Source organism: Rutilus rutilus (assembly GCF_951802725.1).
Source record: "Rutilus rutilus genome assembly, chromosome: 4".
NCBI classification, from domain to species: domain Eukaryota; kingdom Metazoa; phylum Chordata; class Actinopteri; order Cypriniformes; family Leuciscidae; genus Rutilus; species Rutilus rutilus.
In genome coordinates, this window is record NC_140212.1 from 53,205,257 (window position 1) to 53,226,732 (window position 21,476).

Sequence of the window (21,476 nt, forward strand, 5' to 3'; positions counted from 1 at the left end):
GTAGCGACGTTCCACATAACGTTCCAGCAACGTAACTTTGTGATTCCTGTATTCGTCGTGGCGACGTTATGTGGTACGTCCCAAGAACGTGATGAGGACGTCTCAATGACCAAACTGCCATGTTGCCAGGACGTAACATCAAAGGACCATATTAGTCGTAGCGACGTTCCACATAACGTTCCAGCAACGTAACTTTGTGATTCCTGTAGCCCTTACGAGACCCTCCATCACTCCACCAGCCCTTATGAGACCCTCCGTCACTCCACCAGCCCTTATGAGACCCTCCGTCACTCCACCAGCCCTTATGAGACCCTCCATCACTCCACCTGCCCGTATGAGACCCTCCACCTGTCCTTATGAGACCCTCCATCACTCCACCAGCCCTTACGAGACCATCCATCACTCCACCTGTTCTTGAGACCCTCCATCACTCCACCTGTTCTTGAGACCCTCCATCACTCCACCTGACCTTACGAGACCCTCCATCACTCCACCTGTTCTTGAGACCCTCCATCACTCCACCAGCCCTTACGAGACCCTCCATCACTCCACCTGTCCTTATGAGACCCTCCATCACTCCACCAGCCCTTACGAGTCCCTCATCACTGCACCTGTTCTTGAGACCCTCCATCACTCCACCTGTTCTTGAGACCCTCCATCACTCCACCAGCCCTTACGAGTCCCTCATCACTGCACCTGTTCTTGAGACCCTCCATCACTCCACCTGTCCTTATGAGACCCTCCATCACTGCACCTGTTCTTGAGACCCTCCATCACTCCACCTGCCCTTACGAGTCCCTCCATCACTGCACCTGTTCTTGAGACCCTCCATCACTCCACCTGCCCTTACGAGACTCTCCATCACTCCACCTGTTCTTGAGACCCTCCATCACTCCACCTGCCCTTACGAGACCCTCCATCACTCCACCTGCCCTTATGAGACCCTCCATCACTCCACCTGTTCTTGAGACCCTCCATCACTCCACCTGTCCTTATGAGACCCTCCATCACTCCAACAGCCCTTATGAGACCCTCCATCACTCCACCTGTTCTTGAGACCCTCCATCACTCCACCTGTCCTTATCACTCCACCTGTTCTTGAGACCCTCCATCACTCCACCTGTTCTTGAGACCCTCCATCACTCCACCTGCCCTTACGAGTCCCTCCATCACTGCACCTGTTCTTGAGACCCTCCATCACTCCACCTGCCCTTACGAGACCCTCCATCACTCCACCTGCCCTTATGAGACCCTCCATCACTCCACCTGTTCTTGAGACCCTCCATCACTCCACCTGTCCTTATGAGACCCTCCATCACTCCAACAGCCCTTATGAGACCCTCCATCACTCCACCTGTTCTTGAGACCCTCCATCACTCCACCTGTCCTTATGAGACCCTCCATCACTGCAACAGCCCTTACGAGTCCCTCCATCACTGCACCTGTTCTTGAGACCCTTCATCACTCCACCTGCCCTTACGAGTCCCTCCATCACTGCACCTGTTCTTGAGACCCTCCATCACTCCACCTGCCCTTACGAGACTCTCCATCACTCCACCTGCCCTTATGAGACCCTCCATCACTCCACCTGTTCTTGAGACCCTCCATCACTCCACCTGTCCTTATGAGACCCTCCATCACTCCAACAGCCCTTATGAGACCCTCCATCACTCCACCTGTTCTTGAGACCCTCCATCACTCCACCTGTCCTTATGAGACCCTCCATCACTGCAACAGCCCTTACGAGTCCCTCCATCACTGCACCTGTTCTTGAGACCCTTCATCACTCCACCTGCCCTTACGAGTCCCTCCATCACTGCACCTGTTCTTGAGACCCTCCATCACTCCACCTGCCCTTACGAGACCCTCCATCACTGCACCTGTTCTTGAGACCCTCCATCACTCCACCTGCCCTTACGAGACCCTCCATCACTGCACCTGTTCTTGAGACCCTCCATCACTCCACCTGCCCTTACGAGTCCCTCCATCACTGCACCTGTTCTTGAGACCCTCCATCACTCCACCTGCCCTTACGAGACTCTCCATCACTCCACCTGTTCTTGAGACCCTCCATCACTCCACCTGTCCTTATGAGACCCTCCATCACTGCACCTGTTCTTGAGACCCTCCATCACTCCACCTGCCCTTACGAGTCCCTCCATCACTGCACCTGTTCTTGAGACCCTCCATCACTCCACCTGCCCTTACGAGACCCTCCGTCACTCCACCAGCCCTTATGAGACCCTCCATCACTCCACCTGCCCGTATGAGACCCTCCACCTGTCCTTATGAGACCCTCCATCACTCCACCAGCCCTTACGAGACCATCCATCACTCCACCTGTTCTTGAGACCCTCCATCACTCCACCTGTTCTTGAGACCCTCCATCACTCCACCTGACCTTACGAGACCCTCCATCACTCCACCTGTTCTTGAGACCCTCCATCACTCCACCAGCCCTTACGAGACCCTCCATCACTCCACCTGTCCTTATGAGACCCTCCATCACTCCACCAGCCCTTACGAGTCCCTCATCACTGCACCTGTTCTTGAGACCCTCCATCACTCCACCTGTTCTTGAGACCCTCCATCACTCCACCAGCCCTTACGAGTCCCTCATCACTGCACCTGTTCTTGAGACCCTCCATCACTCCACCTGTCCTTATGAGACCCTCCATCACTGCACCTGTTCTTGAGACCCTCCATCACTCCACCTGCCCTTACGAGTCCCTCCATCACTGCACCTGTTCTTGAGACCCTCCATCACTCCACCTGCCCTTACGAGACTCTCCATCACTCCACCTGTTCTTGAGACCCTCCATCACTCCACCTGTTCTTGAGACCCTCCATCACTCCACCTGTTCTTGAGACCCTCCATCACTCCACCTGCCCTTACGAGTCCCTCCATCACTGCACCTGTTCTTGAGACCCTCCATCACTCCACCTGCCCTTACGAGACCCTCCATCACTCCACCTGCCCTTATGAGACCCTCCATCACTCCACCTGTTCTTGAGACCCTCCATCACTCCACCTGTCCTTATGAGACCCTCCATCACTCCAACAGCCCTTATGAGACCCTCCATCACTCCACCTGTTCTTGAGACCCTCCATCACTCCACCTGTCCTTATGAGACCCTCCATCACTGCAACAGCCCTTACGAGTCCCTCCATCACTGCACCTGTTCTTGAGACCCTTCATCACTCCACCTGCCCTTACGAGTCCCTCCATCACTGCACCTGTTCTTGAGACCCTCCATCACTCCACCTGCCCTTACGAGACTCTCCATCACTCCACCTGCCCTTATGAGACCCTCCATCACTCCACCTGTTCTTGAGACCCTCCATCACTCCACCTGTCCTTATGAGACCCTCCATCACTCCAACAGCCCTTATGAGACCCTCCATCACTCCACCTGTTCTTGAGACCCTCCATCACTCCACCTGTCCTTATGAGACCCTCCATCACTGCAACAGCCCTTACGAGTCCCTCCATCACTGCACCTGTTCTTGAGACCCTTCATCACTCCACCTGCCCTTACGAGTCCCTCCATCACTGCACCTGTTCTTGAGACCCTCCATCACTCCACCTGCCCTTACGAGACTCTCCATCACTCCACCTGCCCTTATGAGACCCTCCATCACTCCACCTGTTCTTGAGACCCTCCATCACTCCACCTGTCCTTATGAGACCCTCCATCACTCCAACAGCCCTTATGAGACCCTCCATCACTCCACCTGTTCTTGAGACCCTCCATCACTCCACCTGTCCTTATGAGACCCTCCATCACTGCAACAGCCCTTACGAGTCCCTCCATCACTGCACCTGTTCTTGAGACCCTTCATCACTCCACCTGCCCTTACGAGTCCCTCCATCACTGCACCTGTTCTTGAGACCCTCCATCACTCCACCTGCCCTTACGAGACCCTCCATCACTGCACCTGTTCTTGAGACCCTCCATCACTCCACCTGCCCTTACGAGACCCTCCATCACTGCACCTGTTCTTGAGACCCTCCATCACTCCACCTGCCCTTACGAGTCCCTCCATCACTGCACCTGTTCTTGAGACCCTCCATCACTCCACCTGCCCTTACGAGACTCTCCATCACTCCACCTGTTCTTGAGACCCTCCATCACTCCACCTGTTCTTGAGACCCTCCATCACTCCACCTGTTCTTGAGACCCTCCATCACTCCACCTGCCCTTACGAGTCCCTCCATCACTGCACCTGTTCTTGAGACCCTCCATCACTCCACCTGCCCTTACGAGACCCTCCATCACTCCACCTGCCCTTATGAGACCCTCCATCACTCCACCTGTTCTTGAGACCCTCCATCACTCCACCTGTCCTTATGAGACCCTCCATCACTCCAACAGCCCTTATGAGACCCTCCATCACTCCACCTGTTCTTGAGACCCTCCATCACTCCACCTGTCCTTATGAGACCCTCCATCACTGCAACAGCCCTTACGAGTCCCTCCATCACTGCACCTGTTCTTGAGACCCTTCATCACTCCACCTGCCCTTACGAGACCCTCCATCACTCCACCTGCCCTTACGAGACCCTCCATCACTCCACCTGCCCTTATGAGACCCTCCATCACTCCACCTGTCCTTATGAGACCCTCCATCACTCCACCTGCCCTTATGAGACCCTCCATCACTCCACCTGTTCTTGAGACACTCCATCACTCCACCTGCCCTTACGAGACCCTCCATCACTGCACCTGTTCTTGAGACCCTCCATCACTCCACCTGCCCTTACGAGACCCTCCATCACTCCACCTGCCCTTACGAGACCCTCCATCACTCCACCTGCCCTTACGAGACCCTCCATCACTCCACCTGCCCTTACGAGACCCTCCATCATTCCACCTGCCCTTATGAGACCCTCCATCACTCCACCTGTTCTTGAGACCCTCCATCACTCCACCTGCCCTTACGAGACCCTCCATCACTCCACCAGCCCTTACGAGACCCTCCACCTGTCCTTACGAGACCCTCCATCACTCCACCTGTTCTTGAGACACTCCATCACTCCACCTGTCCTTATGAGACCCTCCATCACTCCACCTGTCCTTATGAGACCCTCCATCACTCCACCTGCCCTTATGAGACCCTCCATCACTCCACCTGTTCTTGAGACCCTCCATCACTCCACCTGCCCTTACGAGACCCTCCATCACTCCACCTGTCCTTATGAGACCCTCCATCACTCCACCTGTCCTTATGAGACCCTCCATCACTCCACCTGCCCTTATGAGACCCTCCATCACTGCACCTGTTCTTGAGACCCTCCATCACTCCACCTGCCCTTACGAGACCCTCCATCACTCCACCTGCCCTTACGAGACCCTCCATCACTCCACCTGCCCTTACGAGACCCTCCATCACTCCACCTGCCCTTACGAGACCCTCCATCACTCCACCTGTTCTTGAGACCCTCCATCACTCCACCTGCCCTTACGAGAACCTCCATCACTCCACCAGCCCTTACGAGACCCTCCATCACTCCACCAGCCCTTATGAGTCCCTCCATCACTCCACCAGCCCTTACGAGACCCTCCATCACTGCACCTGTTCTTGAGACCCTCCATCACTCCACCAGCCCTTACGAGACCCTCCATCACTCCACCTGTTCTTGAGACCCTCCATCACTCCACCAGCCCTTACGAGACCCTCCATCACTCCACCTGTTCTTGAGACCCTCCATCACTCCACCAGCCCTTACGAGACCCTCCATCACTCGGATAGATAAATTAAACGTGTTGTTCAAAACTTTTAAGTTGTTGCGCGTGTGATAACCATGGTGATAACGCGTCGTAGGTCACATGATAACGTCAACATGGCAGATGTCCGGTTCGCATTCATACCAGAGAATGTCTAATAGGAAGAGAATTGGCACTCTCTGCTTACTTCCGGTTTCTGGATTGGTTGCAGTAACACGTCTCTGTCCATGCGGGGGCGCTCGCTCGCGAGTGCAGAATGAATGGAGGTCTATGGCGAAAAACCCTCAAAATCCACTTTTCTCAGGATATAATTTTTTGTCTAGTAATTTGAATGTTGTATTCGAAAGGAGATGCAAAGAAATTACACATTGCTTGGTGTTAGATTTTTTAGAGCCACTTATTTGATTTAAAAAGTCTTTTAAAATGTCAATGACGTCAGAATGCTGACGTCATTAGCAGAATGCTAGCGTGTTATGGGCAACAACAACTCAACCTGTAAGAAATCAAAAAGAAATAAGTACTCGTTCATTCAACTTTCGACCTATTACCTATGTTGAACTTGTGTGACGGATCTTGTCGCTTTTGTAACTGGATCTGGTCTCTTTCCCCGTATTCTGCGTTGTGTTTCGTTCACACGTCCTTCGTGCACTCAGATAAACAGGAGTCAGTGGGCTCAATTCCCCAATAAATGCAAGTACACATCATTTGTGTTGATCTGTATTTACTGAAAAGTGAAATAAAACATCCTCTCAGTGGTGTTTTGCTGCAGACATTACACATCAACAGCACGCATTCCCCGTAGCAACTGCTGTGTTACGTTACAACAGTATATAACCAATAATAGAACACACGACCACATTTCGTATGAAACATGACGCAATAATAAAAGCAAAAGCAATAATAAACACAAAAATATACATAAAAACATACCTGAAAAGTGAAATAAAACATCCTCTCAGTGGTGTTTTGCTGCAGACATTACACATCTAAATAAAATATACGATATAATTAGCAACATCGTGGCCTTGCTAACGAGAGCACTATCAGATGGAAGTTTACAAAAGGCCAAAACTAATCAAATATATGTTAATACTCAGATTAAATGGTTTAAACATTGGCTAAACCAAATCACAAACACAAAATACTTGAAATTGCTAGTCATTTTGCGTCATAATCACACAAATATTGCCAAAATGAGACAGAGCATGACCATACGCACCAACAGCACGCATTCCCCGTAGCAACTGCTGTGTTACGCTATATTCTGTCAAACCACGCATTTTTGTCTGCAGCTCCCAAACAAACCACATGAGGGCACTACTTTAACATGAAATGAATAACTACTGTTGAATTCAGGAGGATTCACAATAAAACTAAATACAATTCTAACTCTGTTACACTTGCAAAGCCTACAATAAAATCTGAGATTTCTCAACGGCAATCGGGTGAAAGAGACACATTTAGCCGTATAGCCCCATTGACTCCCATTCAGTCTGCACTCGCTCGCGATCACCCCCAGTGGAATTCTAATGGAACTGCAACCAAAATCAATACAATGGGGCTGAATAGGGAGTGCCAAGGCTCTCCGTAGACGGGCTCTGTTCATACTCAACGAGATCTGGCTATAAAGTACCTACTCTTTTAGCGCTCGTTAAGTAAGTACTTATTGAAATTAAGTACCTACTCATTGAGTATGCGGTTTCGGACGCAGCCTATGTCTCCCTTATTTGACACACCTGAACCAGATCATCAGCTCATTAGGAGAGACTCCATGAACTGAACTGAGTGTGTCCGATAAGAGAGACATACAAAATGTGCAGAGCAGTGGGTCACGAGGCCTGGAATTGGGAACCACTGCCTTAGAGAGAGATCACCAGTTCACCAGAGAGGGGAACTCTTTGGTTTTGGACTTGGGTTGCGTTGCGTTGTATTTTGTTACCTTTTTCATTTGTATTTGCATTTACATTTCTACTTCAACACTGCATTACATTTCAACCCTGCATCTTGCTTTACACACTGACCTTACTGATGAATACAGAAACATTGTTATTTTCTTTAGTTGTTTTTATTTTATTATTTAGTGTTGCCTTATTTTGTAATTAAATAAATATTATTTTTGAGCCTATAATTTGGATTTCGTGTGTCCCTTGTTTTTGTTGCTTCCCTTGAGGCAAGGGTCGTAACAAATTGGGGGCTCGTCCTTGCTTACGTTATTTAATTGCGCTAAAGTTTTGTTTCCGTATAGTTAGATAACTGATTCACCGTGTGAGATCACCAGTTGGTAAGTACGTGTGCAATACTGTTTTTTGGACGTGAGTTTTCTCTGATAGGTATAGCGGCATGTTTCTTTTGAGATGTGTCGTATTTGTTATTTTTGTGTAGTGTTGCGGTGAAAGTGGGTAGAAGTAATTATCTCGGGAGCACATCCGTGGTGTTGAAGGCGTCGCTGGTTTGACCAGTTGCGTTTTTCACCCAGCGGGCTACAGTGCGTAAATACCCCCCACCGGTAACCGCATGAAGACTAGGGTTGAGTTAGGTAGAGATACTGTAAAGGTAGGTAGAGGGAAAACTCTCGTTATTTGATTGCACTGTACTAATTATTCTGGTGATTTTTAGCATGGCTGATATTGATGCGTTTGTTAGTTCACCGTCGCATGAACTTTTGGACAGGTGTACTAAAGAGCAATTATTAAGTATTGCCGAACGTTATGAAATTGTGATTAACGATAAAAGGCTCAAAGAAAATGTTAAAATAGCTTTGAAAATTGAGTTGATCGAAAAAGGTTTATTAGACACTGAGATGAAGGAATATGTACCAGTTGCGTCTGAATTAAAAAGTAATTTGTCTTTTGAACAACAAAAAGAGCTGCTACTTTTACAGATGGATCACGAGAGGTTAAAACTGCGTTCTGAAGAGGGTAAGGTGGAATTAGAAAAGGCAAAATTGGATTTGGAATTTCTCAAGCTCAACCTGATGAAAGAAGGTAAGCTTTCTAGTTCTGGTCAGGAGCAGAGTATGTCTTTTTCAATCACTTCTAATCTAAAACTTGTTCCCAAATTCAATGAGGAAGATCCTGATACTTTCTTTACTCTATTTGAACGCATGGCAGAATTAAGGAACTGGTCAGATGAGAATCGTGTTGCACTGCTGCAGTGTGTGTTAACTGGGAAAGCACAAGTAGCGTTCACTTCGTTGTCGGTTGATGATTGTAAAGATTATGATTACAGTTAAATCTCTCATTTTAAAGGCATATGAATGTGTACCCGAAGCATACAGACAGCACTTTCGATTGCAGAAAAAAGATGAGTTACAAACAAATTTAGACTTTGTGCGTGATCTGAGAAAACACTTTAATCATTGGTGTAAAGCATTAGATATTAGAACATTGGAGGAGTTAGTTCATTTGATGGTGTTGGAACAATTGAAAAATTCAGTTCCGAGTCGTATAGCTATGTATATCAGTGAGCATAATGTTAAAACGCCAGAGGAAGCGGCTATGTTGGCAATAGCACTTTTGTTGATTGGCATCTCGTGATGTTCAGTATGTAAAGTCTCCATCTACGTATAACCGTGTTTTCACAGGAAAATTTGACCCAAGTAAGATTTGCAATTACTGTCATGAGAAAGGACATTGGAAAGCAGATTGTCCTGTTCTTAAAAATAAATCCAAACGCAATGCACAAAGTTCACATGCTAAGCCTTCTGCTCTTGCAGCACCAGTCCTGTTGGTAGGGTTTAATTATGTTATGAATCCTGAGCCATATCTCCCTGATACTTTATGCTAGAAACACTGTATTTTCCGTCTGCTGTTCGAGAAGAACGAGAGCGACCGAGAGGATCTGCTGGCCTCCATCAGTGACCAGCTCCTGGAGATCCTGAAGTTCAGCCGAGAGGAGACGAGCCAGCTGAGGAGAGACCTGGAGGAGAAGGACCAGATCGTGAGTCTTGAGGAGTTCAACCTAGCTATAGCTCACCCAAAAATGAACATTTTTCCCGGTAGAAAGTAACATGATTAAGGTACAGCAATAAAGTCCAGCTATGCGAAACCATAGACCTTTATCTACAGATCAAGTATAATAATAGTAACACTGAATCATCTTGGAGAGAGTTTCATCGTGTTAACTGTCGTGACCGAACTGTTTGATGCTGAATGATTGACAGCCGCAGCTGAGGGAAACGTTTACGTGAGCTTGAATTTAACGACTTTAATCATTTCTATCTCACATTATACTATATAATGGCTTCAGAACACTTATAATATTGTGCACGAGAACTCAGGTGCTTTAATGTTTGTGTGCCTTTTGTGGGGCTTAACAATAACACTGACTAGTATACGCACAATATCAGATTTGGATCGGCCTCGTCTGACCGATACCCAGAGAGCTGAGCGGTGGTCTCTGCAGCGCTGCACACTCGGTCTGAAACACACCAGGGTCAGAACACACACACACACACTGACACACACACACACACACACACACACCCAGGGTCAGAACACACACACACACACACACACACACACACCCAGGGTCAGAACACACACACACACACACACACCCAGGGTCAGAACACACACACACACACACACACACACACACCCAGGGTCAGAACACACACACACACACACACACACACACACACACCCAGGGTCAGAACACACACACACACACACACACACACACACACACACACACACACACACACACACCCAGGGTCAGAACACACACACACACACACACACACACACACACACCCAGGGTCAGAACACACACACACACACACACACACACACACACCCAGGGTCAGAACACACACACACACACACACACACACACACACACACACACCCAGGGTCAGAACACACACACACACACACACACCCAGGGTCAGAACACACACACACACACACACACCCAGGGTCAGAACACACACACACACACACACACACACACACACACACACACCCAGGGTCAGAACACACACACACACACACACACACACACACACACACACCCAGGGTCAGAACACACACACACACACACACACACCCAGGGTCAGAACACACACACACACACACACACACCAGGGTCAGAACACACACACACACACACACACCAGGGTCAGAACACACACACACACACACACACACACACACACCCAGGGTCAGAACACACACACACACACACACACCAGGGTCAGAACACACACACACACACTGACACACACACACACACACACACACCCAGGGTCAGAACACACACACACACACACACACCCAGGGTCAGAACACACACACACACACACACACCCAGGGTCAGAACACACACACACACACACACACACACACACACACATACCCAGGGTCAGAACACACACACACACACACACACACACACACACACACCCAGGGTCAGAACACACACACACACACACACACACACACACCCAGGGTCAGAACACACACACACACACACACACACACACACACACACACACACACACACCCAGGGTCAGAACACACACACACACACACACACACACACACACACACACACACACACACACCCAGGGTCAGAACACACACACCCCCAGGGTCAGAACACACACACACACACACACACACCCACACACACACCCAGGGTCAGAACACACACACACACACACACACTGACACACACACACACACAGGAAGATCCACTGAAGCTCAACTCACCGAAGCTGAAGCTCTTGGTTGGAACTCCATCTTCATCCAGCTGATGGATGGCCTGTTTATCGGCTCTCCATTAGAGCTTCACTAGGATGTTGGAGCATGAACTTCATAATGACAATTTATTCGTGCATTTGTTTGTTTATTTATTTACCAAAAAAGGCCAAGGACAGAAAAGTGCCTGTAGTTGGAGAATCACCCAGATATATTATTAATGAATTGTTCATGATCAGTTTTTAGAAAAGGTTTACCTCAGAAAAATTATACAACAAAAACAGCCTTTGGTGCTGATTTGTGATTAATTCATTAGCTAATGACTGTTCACTCATCATCCGCAGTGAATCCCTCAGCAATACCTCTAGACTCATTTTGAAGTCAAATTCACCTCCATACTGTAAATATTGATATTTTCTTACCTTTTAATCAGGGCTCTGACCCGAACACACACCGCCATGTTCACTCCACCCATCAGTGCTATTGAAGCTAGCGCTATAAACTGGACACAGCGACGCCATTGGATTAACGTTAAATGAAGACAGGTGAAGTCAATTAAGCCCAATTTACTTCTGTGTCGAACTCACGCCGTAGCTACGTCATAGGCTGTGTGTAGCGCGCGTACCCTTCGGCCAGAGCCAGGGGCTGCGTTCCAAACCGCATACTCAATGAGTAGGTACTTAATTTCAATGAGTACTTACTTAACGAGCGCTAAAAGAGTAGGTACTTTATAGCCAGATCTCCTTGAGTATGAATGCGAACCGGACATCTGCCATGATGTTGACGTTATCATGTGACCTACGACGCGTTATCACCATGGTTATCACACGCGCAACAACTTAAAAGATTTGAACGACACGTTTAATTCATCTATCTGTAAATATCTTGATATTGATTAAACTTGCTCATTTTGTGGTCTTTTTGAAGAAACTGCTGCCCATTTATTTTGTGAGTACATTTAGGGCTTATTTAAGTTCTTATATTACTGCGGTCAAGTGGGAAATACACGGTCAAGCCAGCCGCACATTTTTTTTTTTAGTATGCGCGTCTATTTGTGTACTTACGGTATTCACCTTATTTTCGAACGCGGAAGTAAATATGGGTCCAGTTTCCGGTTTTTGTGCGGCACTTCCGTTTCCACGCTTCTCTGGGCTAACTAACGATATCGATTGCGAAGGATTATGCAGAGTTGACAGAAAAATGTTACACATGCCGTAGCAGATGAATACAACAAAGAACTAAAGCCCCGCCTCACCCAGGTCGGGTACTGGACCTGGTTGAAAACACTCATGCATCTAGATGACAGATTGCCAAAACTTCGCCGGCGCCTTCAGCACCGCCCTAAACACGGTCGAGCCAACGCTGGACTAAGTTAATATATCTATGGAGGTAGGCTATTTTGTCATGTCAAATGTATTAATAATGTCATCAGAATGCAACCAAAGCACATGATAGCAATAAGTAGATCATAGATGGCTATAAATAATTATAAATCATACAAAATAAATGCCATGATGACTAGATTTTATACAGGGGTTACTATAATGATTTTGTTTCTCCTTGGAGTTTTTATTCAGACTTCGTAGCCCAGCCACTTTTCTGGTATCGGGTGGTCTTCTGTAGGTCTTGTGTTCACGAAATGAAAAGAACAAACATACGGTCGTTTCTTCAAATGGGCTGCGTGGCGTGTCCGTTATTTCGGGTCCCATGTTAACCGGTTATTTAGAGCTTGCACACTGCCTGCGTGACACGCGCGTCTCAGGGAAAATGCGTGCATGCTAGAAATAGAATCGATGCCTATTTTTCACGCGACACGCAAGCGTTTTGGAAGCGTTTCCAGGCAAAATAGAATAGGAAAATATGTTTGTATGTCATTTTGATATGAATAACTTACATATTAATGATATTTTGATGTTTGAATTTAGGTTTTGACATAAATGCAGATATAGCCTAAATGTAAAAATATATATATATATTATCGATTTTCAAATATTGCACCTGTCAATACAGAACGAAATATTCTGTAGCCTATTTTGCCGTCAATACTGCCGACGTTGTCTTTGCTGCTATATATTTATGTTTAACATGAAGTGCCTTCCACAACTCTCTCCCCATATGTCGAATATATCACCAATGAGGCTTATCATCATGTCACCTAGCAGCAGCAACGCCTCGTCAGAGACATTTCTGGTGTGCAAAGACATAGAAAACACCACGCAACAGAAACGCCACGCAGCCAGTGTGTCGCCGGTCGTATAGGCGCCTGATTATTAAAATGTCAATAATTCGATGATTAAAACACTCCTGCTCCAAGTAAATCTTTCTTTTGTGCCAGTTATTATGACAACCTCTAACTGCACAAACAATCCCGGTCTTCCTCGAAGCCATAACGATGAGTTTGTTGTTACGAACAACGCTCGCCAGTGACCGGAAGTGCCTTACCGGAAGTCTCGCACAAAATACCGTCAACTGGCTGCGTCCGTATTTCCGTTAAAAATAAGGTGAATAGGTGCTGGAAGAGGCTTTTAAGACTGATTTTAAGACACATTTTCTGCTATTTTCCATCTTATTAGGACATAAATAATTAAATTTCATGATTTTTGTATTAAATACGACTTTTAATTGTGTTTAATCTTTATTATTTTAATGTTTAGGCCTATATATGATTTACATTAATTATTACATAATTTATTCATGTTCATATTAATGTTAATTATACATCGTTCATTTTTTATTGTCAAATTATTATTATTGCTATTTTTATTACTATTATTATTATAGTCAAGTCAAGTATATTTGTATAGCGCTTTTCACAATACAGATTGTATCAAAGCAGCTTCACAGTATTAAATTAAAATAATACAACAAGGTTTGTTTCTAGTGGAATTTATTGATTGATAAAATTAAATTAAATATCCCCATAATATCCCCAACTGAGCAAGCCAAAGGCAACAGTGGCAAGGAACCGAAATACTCCATCAAGTGACCTAATGGTGTCCTAAAACTCCATCAAGTGACCTACTGGTGTCCTAAAACTCCATCAAGTGACCTACTGGTGTCCTAAAACTCCATCAAGTGACCTACTGGTGTCCTAAAACTCCATCAAGTGACCTAATGGTGTCCTAAAACTCCATCAAGTGACCTAATGGTGTCCTAAAACTCCATCAAGTGACCTACTGGTGTCCTAAAACTCCATCAAGTGACCTAATGGTGTCCTAAAACTCCATCAAGTGACCTAATGGTGTCCTAAAACTCCATCAAGTGACCTAATGGTGTCCTAAAACTCCATCAGGTGACCTAATCATGTCCTAAAACTCCATCAGGTGACCTACTGGTGTCCTAAAACTCCATCAAGTGACCTAATGGTGTCCTAAAACTCCATCAAGTGACCTAATGGTGTCCTAAAACTCCATCAAGTGACCTACTGGTGTCCTAAAACTCCATCAAGTGACCTACTGGTGTCCTAAAACTCCATCAAGTGACCTACTGGTGTCCTAAAACTCCATCAAGTGACCTAATGGTGTCCTAAAACTCCATCAAGTGACCTACTGGTGTCCTAAAACTCCATCAAGTGACCTACTGGTGTCCTAAAACTCCATCAAGTGACCTAATGGTGTCCTAAAACTCCATCAAGTGACCTAATGGTGTCCTAAAACTCCATCAAGTGACCTAATGGTGTCCTAAAACTCCATCAAGTGACCTACTGGTGTCCTAAAACTCCATCAAGTGACCTAATGGTGTCCTAAAACTCCATCAAGTGACCTAATGGTGTCCTAAAACTCCATCAAGTGACCCAATGGTGTCCTAAAACTCCATCAGGTGACCCAATGGTGTCCTAAAACTCCATCAGGTGACCCAATGGTGTCCTAAAACTCCATCAAGTGACCCAATGGTGTCCTAAAACTCCATCAGGTGACCTAATCATGTCCTAAAACTCCATCAAGTGACCTAATGGTGTCCTAAAACTCCATCAAGTGACCCAATGGTGTCCTAAAACTCCATCAAGTGACCCAATGGTGTCCTAAAACTCCATCAAGTGACCCAATGGTGTCCTAAAACTCCATCAGGTGACCTAATCATGTCCTAAAACTCCATCAAGTGACCTAATGGTGTCCTAAAACTCCATCAAGTGACCCAATGGTGTCCTAAAACTCCATCAAGTGACCCAATGGTGTCCTAAAACTCCATCAAGTGACCCAATGGTGTCCTAAAACTCCATCAAGTGACCCAATGGTGTCCTAAAACTCCATCAGGTGACCTAATCATGTCCTAAAACTCCATCAAGTGACCCAATGGTGTCCTAAAACTCCATCAGGTGACCTAATGGTGTCCTAAAACTCCATCAGGTGACCTAATGGTGTCCTAAAACTCCATCAGGTGACCTAATCATGTCCTAAAACTCCATCAGGTGACCTAATGGTGTCCTAAATCTCCATCAAGTGACCTAATGGTGTCCTAAAACTCCATCAAGTGACCTAATCATGTCCTAAAACTCCATCAAGTGACCCAATGGTGTCCTAAAACTCCATCAAGTGACCCAATGGTGTCCTAAAACTCCATCAGGTGACCTAATCATGTCCTAAAACTCCATCAAGTGACCCAATGGTGTCCTAAAACTCCATCAGGTGACCTACTGGTGTCCTAAAACTCCATCAGGTGACCTAATCATGTCCTAAAACTCCATCAGGTGACCTAATCATGTCCTAAAACTCCATCAGGTGACCTAATGGTGTCCTGAACTCAATCAAGTGACCTAATCATGTCCTAAAACTCCATCAAGTGACCTAATGGTGTCCTAAAACTCCATCAAGTGACCCAATGGTGTCCTAAAACTCCATCAAGTGACCCAATGGTGTCCTAAAACTCCATCAGGTGACCTAATCATGTCCTAAAACTCCATCAAGTGACCTAATGGTGTCCTAAAACTCCATCAAGTGACCCAATGGTGTCCTAAAACTCCATCAAGTGACCCAATGGTGTCCTAAAACTCCATCAAGTGACCCAATGGTGTCCTAAAACTCCATCAGGTGACCTAATCATGTCCTAAAACTCCATCAAGTGACCCAATGGTGTCCTAAAACTCCATCAGGTGACCTAATGGTGTCCTAAAACTCCATCAGGTGACCTAATGGTGTCCTAAAACTCCATCAGGTGACCTAATCATGTCCTAAAACTCCATCAGGTGACCTAATGGTGTCCTAAAACTCCATCAAGTGACCTAATGGTGTCCTAAAACTCCATCAAGTGACCTAATCATGTCCTAAAACTCCATCAAGTGACCTAATGGTGTCCTAAAACTCCATCAGGTGACCCAATGGTGTCCTAAAACTCCATCAGGTGACCCAATGGTGTCCTAAAACTCCATCAAGTGACCCAATGGTGTCCTAAAACTCCATCAGGTGACCTAATCATGTCCTAAAACTCCATCAAGTGACCTAATGGTGTCCTAAAACTCCATCAAGTGACCCAATGGTGTCCTAAAACTCCATCAAGTGACCCAATGGTGTCCTAAAACTCCATCAAGTGACCCAATGGTGTCCTAAAACTCCATCAGGTGACCTAATCATGTCCTAAAACTCCATCAAGTGACCCAATGGTGTCCTAAAACTCCATCAAGTGACCCAATGGTGTCCTAAAACTCCATCAAGTGACCCAATGGTGTCCTAAAACTCCATCAAGTGACCCAATGGTGTCCTAAAACTCCATCAAGTGACCCAATGGTGTCCTAAAACTCCATCAGGTGACCTAATCATGTCCTAAAACTCCATCAAGTGACCCAATGGTGTCCTAAAACTCCATCAGGTGACCTAATGGTGTCCTAAAACTCCATCAGGTGACCTAATGGTGTCCTAAAACTCCATCAGGTGACCTAATCATGTCCTAAAACTCCATCAGGTGACCTAATGGTGTCCTAAATCTCCATCAAGTGACCTAATGGTGTCCTAAAACTCCATCAAGTGACCTAATCATGTCCTAAAACTCCATCAAGTGACCCAATGGTGTCCTAAAACTCCATCAAGTGACCCAATGGTGTCCTAAAACTCCATCAAGTGACCCAATGGTGTCCTAAAACTCCATCAAGTGACCCAATGGTGTCCTAAAACTCCATCAGGTGACCTAATCATGTCCTAAAACTCCATCAAGTGACCCAATGGTGTCCTAAAACTCCATCAGGTGACCTACTGGTGTCCTAAAACTCCATCAGGTGACCTAATCATGTCCTAAAACTCCATCAGGTGACCTAATCATGTCCTAAAACTCCATCAGGTGACCTAATGGTGTCCTGAACTCAATCAAGTGACCTAATCATGTCCTAAAACTCCATCAAGTGACCTAATGGTGTCCTAAAACTCCATCAAGTGACCCAATGGTGTCCTAAAACTCCATCAAGTGACCCAATGGTGTCCTAAAACTCCATCAGGTGACCTAATCATGTCCTAAAACTCCATCAAGTGACCTAATGGTGTCCTAAAACTCCATCAAGTGACCCAATGGTGTCCTAAAACTCCATCAAGTGACCCAATGGTGTCCTAAAACTCCATCAGGTGACCTAATCATGTCCTAAAACTCCATCAAGTGACCTAATGGTGTCCTAAAACTCCATCAAGTGACCCAATGGTGTCCTAAAACTCCATCAAGTGACCTAATCATGTCCTAAAACTCCATCAGGTGACCCAGCTAACACAGTTACGTTGTGAAGACGTAACCGGACCAGACCATATTAGTCGTAGTGACGTGCCACATAACGTTCCAGCAACGTAACTTTGTGATTCCTGTTTTCGTCGTAGCGACGACCAAAATACACTGCATAGGCCTACATTTAATCAGCATTTATTCAGTGTGTTACCTGTACTATTGTGTGTGTGTAATGGACCGCATGGATCAATGTCACACACATGTGTGCCTCAAGAATCAATCAACTAGAAAACATTTATATAATTTATTAATCAGCAGTTATTTAATGACATCTCACAGATAATAAACAATTAACATCTACTTTTTACTATATATATATTTTAAAAGTTAACAAAGTTATTGAGAAGTTACAATTTGGCATTAATTTTAATTAATTTGATCTTGAAAAAATGAAAACAAATTTCTACTGAATAAAGTCTTATTCGTCTTCAAAAAGTAGACTATTAGGCCAGTGCCCGCATCACCCGCCGGGTGTTTTCCCCAGGGTTTGGACCTCCAACAAGTCTTAAATGGTGTGTCTACAAGATGAATACATTTTCAAAATGGTAATAACTTTTGTTATTTAACTTACTTCTAACATTTTTAACATTTCACGGATAGTTCATTATTACCATACCACTCTATTCCGAAATGTCTCCTCTTTCATTTTTTCCTCAAGAGAGAGGAGTTCCTCCATAGTGCCACACACATCAAGGTTCATCTCCTCCACTCGCTGACTAGTCCCATCACCCAGGGCACGAGCACAGAGTTCATACAGGGCTGCTGTTGAGCTCCTCATCGCCTTCATCTCACTCTCGATGCTGATGATTCTCTGAGTGAGTAGGCTCAGGAGCTGATCTGGGAGAATCAATATTGATTCATTCAAATAAAGGTTTCAAATTATGTTTTGCATTTACCATTCTTCTGGGTTTCTCTAGGAGGCGCAGGTCTTAATGTTGCATCAAGAATTGATGCTGAATCTTCAGGTCTTGAAGGCGTTAGTGTGGTTGGTTTGTGTGGTTTAAATGCTGGGGGAAATGGCAGCTGAGGTTCCACTGTAAATTAGAAGTTAATTACTAAAAAATAGGAACAAACGCATAGCTATAAAATGTACCGTTATTGGAACCAATCAACTAATGAAATTGTGGTATTCTGGGAAACGCTTTTAATATAAAAATGTGCACAAGTGATAAAGTAAAAGAATTAAAGAAAGAAAGGCCTACCAGTTTTTGTACAGGTCACCCGGCTCTTCTTTTTGGGGTGAGGGACTGAAGTATCTGTAAAAAAAAAAAAAAAAAAAAAACATGAATAGAAAATGATTCTAGAATAACTTTGTTTACTTGTAAACTTATTTCACATTCTCAGGCTCATAGCTTCATCAGAGCTGCTGAGACACACTGGACGTTTTTTCCTCTTGGGAACGTCATCAGAGCTCTCCACAGAAGACTGCACAGCTGCTCTTTTGGACCACTTTTTAGCAGTTTCATAGTCACCTGAAGTACAAATACAGTGAGTAGAATTTAGCATTCAGTAACAGTAGTTGCACTAACATTTTGTTTGAATGATCCTTTAAAGGAAAATGAGATACCTGTTTTTGCAAACACTCTGACCCTGTGCCTTGTCCAATTTGTTTTATCAGGAAGTTGAAGTCTTTAATTTTTTTTGGTCACATTAATTGGTGGCCAGTAACAGTATTGTACCTGCATTAAAATAGTACAATTCAATTATGAAATAAATATTGTAGAAGTAGAAAATAAATTCAAACTAAAATATGAAAGCAAGAGTAACTGAAAATCTAACTCAAGTAAAGTTAGATATAAATGTTAATAATTGGGAATTGTACTCAAAACATGCTAAATGGGAATGATATTTGTTGGGAGAACAATGGGTTAAATTTGAAAAGAGAGGAGGAGGAGGGCACGAAAATAATTTTGTCACGGGGTGACGAAAGCTTTAATTTTTCCCCAGAGGCGGAACCAATGTCCGCCGAGATTTGCCTCCCGCCGGACCCAAAACACCAGAACACCGGCTTAGTTCCGGGCAAGCGCAAAATCCCCGTGAATGGGGTAATCAGCCAAAATCGCCGCCAGCTGTGGACAATGAGACACGTTGCCATTTAGAGGAGGATAAAAGGAGAGAGTGGAGATCAGACAGGAGTGAAGTTGGGGGTAGTGATGGCAAAATGAGGCTTCCTGAACCACTGAGACCTTGCAGCCAATTGCTTCAGCTAAAGGTTCATTACTCGAAGCTTCATTCAGCATTGCTCACTAGTGACACCTAGCTACTGTGCAAAGAAATAGCAGACAAATTAATTCATTCTGAACCAGTTTCACGTTAACAACACAAGCCTCGAATCGCGGCTTCATCTGGCACGCCCACTTTTTCTCGACACACGCTCCGAAGCCTCGCTTCAAATGTCACATCACTAGTTGGGGGACGAGAGGTTTGGGACGATGTGAAGGCTGGGGACGATGTGAAGGCTGGGACTGGTGGTGTTTGGGGACTGGTGGTGTTTGGGGACTGGTGGTGTTTGGGGACTGGTGGTGTTTGGGGACAGGTGGTGTTTGGGGACTGAGTATCTCGGAGGAAGTGCGAGCGGTGGAGAAGAGGAAGTAGGACTGGCAATGGACGCGAGACTGTGAGTGTGGGAGGAAGAGCACGCTGATTCAACTGGAGGAAGGAAATCGTTGTACAGTAAGATCGCTGGTGAGAGACTGTGAGTAGTCCAATCGATCTCCATGCTCTCTCTTGTCTATGGGACTTGATGAGAATGCCAGGTCAGGAAATGGGCGACGGCCATATGTATTTACCACTGAGTGTTGAATTGCAGTGATGGAGCGATGTGATGCACTGCCTTGATGTGTGAAGAAGAGGATTACGTGTCTGTATCTTCACCTGTCTGCTTTGCAGTAACATTCCCCTGTCGCAAGCTCCGTGTCTGTCAGCCCTTCAAGAGAAGTGCATACCTGAATACTCACCTGACTGCTTTGCAGTGAAGTTCCTCCAGCCGTAAGTTCTCTGTCTGTCATTACTGAAGAAGAGGATTACGTGTCTGTATACTCACCTGTCTGCTTTGCAGTAACATTCCCCTGTCGCAAGCTCTGTGTCTGTCAGCCCTTTAAGAGGAGTGCATACCTGAATACTCACCTGACTGCTTTGCAGTGAAGTTCCTCCAGCCGTAAGTTCTCTGTCTGTCATTACTGAAGAACAGGATTACGTGTCTGTATCTTCACCTGTCTGCTTTGCAGTAACGTCTCTCTGTCGTTAAGTTCTGTGTCTGTCAGCCCTTTAAGAGGAGTGCATACCTGAATACTCACCTGACTGCTTTGCAGTGAAGTTCCTCCAGCCGTAAGTTCTCTGTCTGTCATT